Source organism: Xenopus tropicalis, chromosome 8, assembly GCF_000004195.4.
Source record: "Xenopus tropicalis strain Nigerian chromosome 8, UCB_Xtro_10.0, whole genome shotgun sequence".
Lineage (NCBI taxonomy): Eukaryota > Metazoa > Chordata > Amphibia > Anura > Pipidae > Xenopus > Xenopus tropicalis.
The window spans coordinates 17,942,933-17,950,776 of NC_030684.2; the positions used below are offsets into that span (position 1 = coordinate 17,942,933).

At 41.7% G+C, this 7,844-nt stretch overlaps 1 long non-coding RNA gene across 1 annotated transcript; it reads right to left on the minus strand.

The window, feature by feature from the left end:
- Positions 1-1,367: 1,367 nt before the first annotated feature.
- LOC116406607 lies at positions 1,368-1,688 on the minus strand. Its single transcript, XR_004219679.1, has 2 exons — positions 1,648-1,688; positions 1,368-1,431 (listed from the first exon to the last, which is right to left on the minus strand). It is a non-coding gene; the product is annotated as an uncharacterized LOC116406607 (long non-coding RNA).
- Between the last annotated feature and the right edge of the window lie 6,156 nt (positions 1,689-7,844).

Here is a 7,844-nt window from a genome sequence, read left to right on the forward strand (position 1 = left end):
GATGGGGGGGTGTTTGGGGTGGCGGGGGGGGTGCGGGTGGCGGGTGTTTGGGGTGGTCACCTAATCATGCATGGGGAAAAAAAAATACCGTCAAATACCGTGATACCGATATAATTTTGAAAAATACCGTGATATAAATTTTTGGTCATACCGCCCAGCACTACAAAAGCGTTACCTGTTTTTCGGAAATCAGAAGGATTCCCTTCCCCTCAGTATGGGGGTTCCATAACATGGGTGGGTTCTGTGCTTTACTGCTCACCTGGCAATATTATGTGTATCCAGGGAATATGGCTGCATAGTAACCCTACAGGAGCAGGTTTTGTACCCACAGGCACCTTCTCATCTGCCCAATGAATATTGTGTTGTGCATTTTACCCTTCAGTGATTTGGTCTCAGGGCTGGATGCCATGATGGGGAATGATGGGAGGATGCCAAGAATGGCCATTATAAACAGAAGCTCAGCCCGTTAGCCCGGTGTGAGAATGCTTGGTGGAGCAGCCATACCCGCAGGAGGACTGGTGTGTGTCACTCACAGGTACTGAAGTGCTGGGGGGTGTAAGGAATCAGACTGACACATACAGTGGAAAGCAGGGTTTCTTATAAAGCAGCAACATGTGTACATTTCTCTTTCTTTCTTCTTTCACTTTTCAGTGCCTCTACTTTGCTGATTTGTTCTATTCTCACAGTCTCTCCCCCTCTATGTGTTTCCCCTTCCAAATGAGCCCAATACCCAGAATAAAGACACACACACGGCTTGATGGTTCATCTGTGAAAATCACAGTTTTATTAATAATACAAATAATAAATTGTGTTTTTCATTGATTCTGAGGAAGGCAAAAAAAACCTCTGAGAAGCTTTGAGCCAATCTGCTTCATTAGAGGGAAAAATTCCTTCCTGACTCCTTAACGGCAATCGGATTTTCTCCCAGAATCAATGCGCGATGTTAAATGATGGGAATATGGCGGCATACACATGAGCGCAGTTAAGCACTAGGTGAATTCTGCATTCCCTTCCATTCCACTGGGCCCCAGGCAGCCTGCAGACCCCGGCTTCTGCAGTCTAACCGATGGAGTGAAAGGGAATGCAGAATTTAGCGAGTACCTTCAGTGTGCCCCTGTGTATAAAACCATATATTGGAAGGAGGGGTGAGCGCTGGTGGAACTGCGGATAAGGAGAAGGCACCTAGACAGTGCAGTGCTGGATAGCAGCGTTGATCTCCTGCAAGGCCTTGTTCAGGTGTTTGAGTCTGGCCTTTATCTCCTTCTTCTCCTTCTTCCACTCAGCTGCACTTTTCCTGGGCAGGTCCAGTGTCAGTGCAGCTTTGCTGATCCACAGCTCTGTCTGTGCTCTGTGGATTTCTTCTGCGATCTTCTTCTTTATAGAGCACAGATAGGGGTCAGCGCTGGGGCCACAGGATGTTCTCGCTGAGCCCTAGAGAAATGAAGGAAAAGAGAAGACATTAAGGCTTTAAGCAGTTTTTATTAAATTCATAGTAATAATAATGTGCCAGTTTCCTACCACAGAGGGAAATAGCAAAGTGGCAGGTATTTATTTCCACTAGGGGTGCTGTTGTATTGATGGTACATGATAACGTACATGATATGGCGACTCTTGTAAGTAAATATTATAAGTTGTGAGCAGCCTTACCTGGTTCCTGGGTCTCAGGCAGCTGTTCTTGAGGCCCATGTCGGATGGTTCTGTAATATAAAATAGAGGGAAGGTTAGGGTTAATGTGGAGACTCCCAATAAACAAATAAAGATTTAGTATTAACTCACTATGCAGAGTCCTCTTCTTCTTCTTTTTCTTCTTCTTGTTCTTCTACTTTAGATGTTGGGTTGTAGTCTTTATAAAGACTTTTGTTTGTCTTCTTCTGTATCGCCGAAGATCCTAGGAGTCGCTGCAAATAGCTCAAAATCTCTTTAAATCTCTCAAATCGCTCTATTTCATGTAATGGGGAGAGAGAGAAGAGACTGTGAGCTCTTGTGATTCGGACCCTTTCTGCCATTTATAACAGTATAAACTAAGGTTCCCTTTCTGTATCCCTCCCAGTTGTACTGCGCTACTGAATATGTTTTCTGCTCTATAAATAACAGTAGCACCAATTATTAGAAGCTTTAATAGAATGAAGAATTTGATTGGGAGAGATACAAAAGTTTGGTGCAAAGAAGGGCTCCGGACAGCGCTGCCAACCAAGCGTGGGTCCTGGTGTCACAGTGCTTTTAGGGGGCTGTACAGGCTGATGGGAAAAGATCAACCCCATTCATTTCTGTGCCAATTGCTTTGCTTTGCAAGGAAAAATGTATTGAAATGTATTCAGTTAAATGTTAAGGTTGCTACATGAGAGCAGGGCAAGTCCCTGGGTCCGTGTCTCCCAACCAGCGCTAAGATTAATGTCATCTCTAAAATTCTCCAAATTCACTAAAATCTGTGAGAGGAGCAACATCCGCTAGTCTAGGGGGGCATCACCCAACTATTTCCCATCTTTTTTAGCTAAAATAAGGGTTATTTGGCAAAAAAATCTCTCAGAGGGGATTCAGACTTACCTCTCACCACAAAGTCAACCAACGGACAAACCCAACTGTCACATTGCTGTGTGTGAAGTCATCTCTGGTCACATGTCATGAAATGTTTGTTTGTCATAACATTTACAGACAACTTTATAACCATTGGGTATTTGTAACACTACAAAAGAGTTTCTGAGTGGGGCTTCCCTTTAATGTTACTGCTAAATACATGGTGATAGCGAGTGGCAGAATAAATATATAAAGAGACAACAAATAGAGCATCTGATGAAATCCATATTTCTTTCTGACAAGGCACCTAATAAAGACAATATTGATATTAGACAGGAACGTTAGAGATAAGCTGTTTGCATCTCCTGCCTATAGCCCATTGCATTCAGATTTGGCTACATTTTGATAGCTATTGCTATGCAACTTGTAGATATATAATATATATTATTGCACTCACAGTACATGTATTATTCATTTAACAGCCCTTTTCTCTTAATATGTTATTACTAACTTGTGTGTTATCTGAAAAAGTTGCGAAGATTGTGAATCATTGCTGGTGGCAGAAATATATGAAACAATGTATAAATACTAAATGACTGATATGATGATGTGTCGTGTTTATAATGAAACTATCCAAAGCATTGAAACAATATATTTATTTAAACCAGACTGGCCGTACAGGACATCCCAGCAAAGTCCCATTCAATGGGGTTTGTTATGATTTGAGGTTGTGACAGGGGTTGAGGGACATCTAGATCAGAGAGAGGGCCTGAGAGGGGGCTTCTAATTCCAATATTACTATAACGCACCGTTTAGGCCTGCTGGGAAATGATTGAGTGGGAATGTAAGGGATTGGGGAATTTCGTGCATTTGAAAGCAAAATATCCAGGCTCATAAATTTAGATTAAGAGCAGTTAAGAATCTGAACGGATGGAATTGATAGATGTATTGTACGATTGAAGCAACTGTTATTGAGAGTGTTAGTGGGAGATGTAACCCAGGGCTGTGCTCAGGCCGGAGGGGTAACTGTAGAGCTTGCCCCCTCTTGGCAACCCAACATAATAATGTTTCTCCTATTGTAGAATTTGAGTTTCATGACCTTATAAAGGCCGGGCTTCTAACTTTTCAGTTTGTTTCAAGGCATTTCACTAAGGCCACAATACTTATATTTATTGAAATTGTAAACCCTGCAAATTTATATACCATTTATTGCTCATATGATTTATACTTGTCAGTCATGGTTATTTTGCTTTCGGTGTGGTTGGTCACATCATATAGTTAGATGCACAAACTTGTGATTTTGCAATAATCATTGTTTAGGAGTCTCCTATAGTTCTTGGATTATTGCACATTTATTTCCCATGACGCTGGCATAAATATCATACAGATCCGTCGGCGCATTGGTTGACCTCATCGCCACCTTTCATGGTGGGAAGTGTTGGCATTAAGGAGCATCTGGGTATTTTGGTGAGGTCCGCATTGTTGGTTCAATCAGTCGATATATATTGGTCGGGTTCTGCGTGTGGATACAGGTTTATGATTTCAATTGCGCAAAGATGTGGTGTGCCAGCCTTTGATAAATCTCTGATGAGAGCGCAACCCACAGAGGAAACTTTCATTTTAGTTGCGGGTGTTGATCCCTGAGCATAATGAATGAGAAATGGGCCTAATTATTTTGCTGCATCTTTTTTAAATTCTGATGGGGGCTCAATATTGAATGTGATTTAGGGTAATGTTCGCGATTAATTAAAGAAGAGCGAGACGCTGAGATAGTGTTAGATGTGTCTCTTAATTACCGTATATATATATATACTCGAGTATATGGATTTGAAGATGTAATTCTCTGGCATTTGTTGCGTGCACAAACCCCAACACCACCACCCCCCCCCGTGGGCGTACGCATTGATACTGCCCCATCTCACATGTCTTAAAGGATAGGTGAGATTTCATCTGGTTGCATCTGGTAACAATCTGACCAACTTTACCAGTATTGGATGAAAGAGATACAATATCTTCTTAAAGAAGCCCAATATGTGTGTGTGTCTTCAACCATGATCCGATGGGAGCGCACACAGCAGGATGGGAACACACACCGCAGGATGGCAAGTACTTGATACTTAGTATGGCAGCTTCCTTAGTCTTTCCAAAACTTGACAGTTAAAAAAAAACAAAAAACTTAGCAGTCAACCAGGTTTATACTCGCGTCAATAAGTTTTTCCAGTTTTCTTAGGTAAAATTAGGTACCTCGGCTTATATTTGGATCGGCTTATACTCGAGTATATACGGTAGTCAGGCGGGGTCAGTAACTATATGTACGTGGCTATAGCCCTGCATGTTTAGTGAGGCCCAAATGCCTTCTGCCAGTGAGACTATATTCTGCCACTTTGTTACCTGGAAATGCCAAAGAAGAGGGGATTGCTGGATTGCAGAGAGGATGCTGTTTCTGCCTTGTCAATCCTTAAGGTTTCTTACCCTTTCCAAGTATGAAAGGCGGCAGCTCTAAAACGTAATCTCTGCCTCATCTTGTAATTTATTTGCCCTATGACTTTCCTTGGAGTGACTGCATGTGGGTAACAAAGCACAACAAAGTGTCAGGGCAAGCAACAGAGAGGGCATTACAGGAGTAGCCCCTACTGCACAAGCTAATAATGGGAGATCAGTAGAGCCTTGTGCCCCCTACATGCTGGTCCATAGAGTGCAGAAAGACCCTATGGAAAAGCAGCCAGCAGCGTTGGGCCCTTGCTGTTTATAGGGCATTTTCCTCTTGTAATGATTTCATTTCCAATTTTATTACTGCTTTAGTGTCTGGTCTGATCCCCAGAGGCAGCACATTGGAAATGCAACACTGCTCCTTAAGATTAAAGGGGTCATTTACAACCCTGCAGGACTCAAGTAGCACCGAAATTGAAAATCCTGCTGCAGAGAAAAGCACCAGGGGGTGCAGCCCAGTCCTGCCATTGGGGCAGATGGTGGACAGGGCTGAGCAAGGGGGGCGGTGCCATCTGCCTCATCAAGCGTCCGCCTCATAATGACGCACAAGGTTGGGACAGTAGGGGGGCGCCTGTGTGCCTTACCCACCCAAACTAGTCCCCTATCCAAACAGGTCTCTTTACTCTGAAACAGTGGCCAGAAAGTGGGCAAACAGCAAAAACTGCCTTTTTCACAACATGTGGATTTATTGTAAATGAGCCCTATTTTATAGACTACCTTTTATGATTATTTAATGTACCATTTAAAATAATGGCAATTCCAAGTCAGTGTTGGAAAATGATTTAGTGTACTATATATTAGCAAGCATTGGGATAAGGTGACTGGCCCGTGCCACCTTGGAAAATAAATGTATGGGCACATGCACTATATAAATAAAGATATAGATTTAAATCGGTGCTGGATAGTGATTTATATATCATAGTAGATTGAGCAAACTCATTTACTACTGTCCCAGATTTCTATTGAAAATAAAAGGATGTATGAAAAGCAAAATTGAAGAATAATTGTTCTTCTTCAACAGAAGAATAAGCTTTACTGCTTATAAATAGTTAGTTGTACCCCATACTGAATTACTGAATGCAGGAAACAGTGATAGCCTAATAATGTGTATGATTTATACCACTATATTGAGCATTATAGATGACATAAGTAACAAACATCACTTACAGGGAGCTTTTGGCCTGAACACAAACAGACCTGTCAACCATCCTGCAATTTTTGGGGATTTTGCACCCCTGGCAGGAGTAATGCAAGGGGCTTGAATGGTGATGTGCAATGGGTGAGGGTGAAATATCTCCCAAATTCAGTTCCCAGAGGGTTGATGTGCAGGGGAAACATATATTCAGGGGAAAGAAGGTGTCGCCATCAGCATAGGGGGGTTCCCTCACTATAAGGACAGCTGTGTTACTGAATACCCTAGTAATATTAGGAGTTTTAAAGGACAACATCATTTAGTAGATAAATTGTTATTATAAAGGGTAGACGAGTAAAGAATTTGGGAGGATTTCCCTACCTTCCCACCTTTCATGTAACTGTGTCATGTAAAGTCAATGGGTGAAATTGGATTGGCCGCTGTTGGCCCCTTCCACTTTGAGTTGTCCAACAAATGTCGCTGTTTCATTTGGGGTGACCCCATGACTATGTTATTCAAGTTTGGGGAGTGTAGCTTCAGAGCTGTAAGTGTGGCAGCAGTTTGAAAATCTTTCCTGTCAAAGTCAATGGAAATATTGGGGTGTTCAGAGCGGCACCACAAAAAGACGGAGGCCGGGATCCCTTAGAAAAGCACAAGCAGCCTGCTCCGCTATAGGGCGAAGAAGTGTAGAGAGTTTGAGTGTTGTACCCCTAAACCTGTAGGAGGAGAAGCGTTTAGAAAATGGGGGGCGCTAAGAATGGGCTGAAGAATAAGCTGAAGTGGAAGAACAGTTTTTCAAAGCAACATAATAAATCCCAGGCTGATATGGGCACTAGTACTATGGATGGGGCACATATACATTTATCCCAGTAAGGTAAATGGCCAGTGAATTAAAGGGTAATCCCAGAACGTTTCTCTCTGTCTCAGCTTTTTTATATGTTAAATATGCTCGAGAACAGTAACCTTTAGCCTTCCAGGGTTGGAGCTATAAATATATATATTCACAATGTGATTCATGAATGTTATGCATAAGTTACACATAAGTACGTGTTCCCACAGCTCTTTCCGTTCCACCTATATATAATAGTTTGCAATCCTAGAATAATACATAAAGCACAAATGTGGTTCTGCAATTGTAAAACATTTTTGGCTCTGGTAAGTTTAGTTCCCTCTCCAGTTTGAACCTCCAGGGGCCACAAACCGGCACGCTTTGCATTTTTTATTATTGCATTTAAATGCACCCTTCAACTCAAAAGTTATTTGAGTATTCCTTAGTGTCCAATGTTTAATAACTATTGGAAGGCGCTAACCAGCTATGCTAATGCTATGATGGGATTTCATCAAAACCACCAATTTTGGGAAAGCAATGGAGTAGAAAGACATGGGTACCCATTGGGAATTCTCCCAAATATGTGCCTTCCAAAAATATATGATTTTGGGTGGGTCAGTGTATTGTTTTGTGTGTTTTTACCCCACAAAAATGCAGAAAAATTTCTTGAAAGTGGAATCTTTGAGGTGAATTTTTTTAGAATTTTCATACAATTTTATAGAGACTGCTACATCCAGTGGTCCAACTACATTCTAGTGAGAGTCTGACTGCTTACGACTTGATGTAATGAATTATGGGAATTAAAAATATAATCTATTCTCCAATAAGTATTAAGTCTGTGTAAATAGAATGTATAGTCCTTTTCAGTGTGGCAGTTCT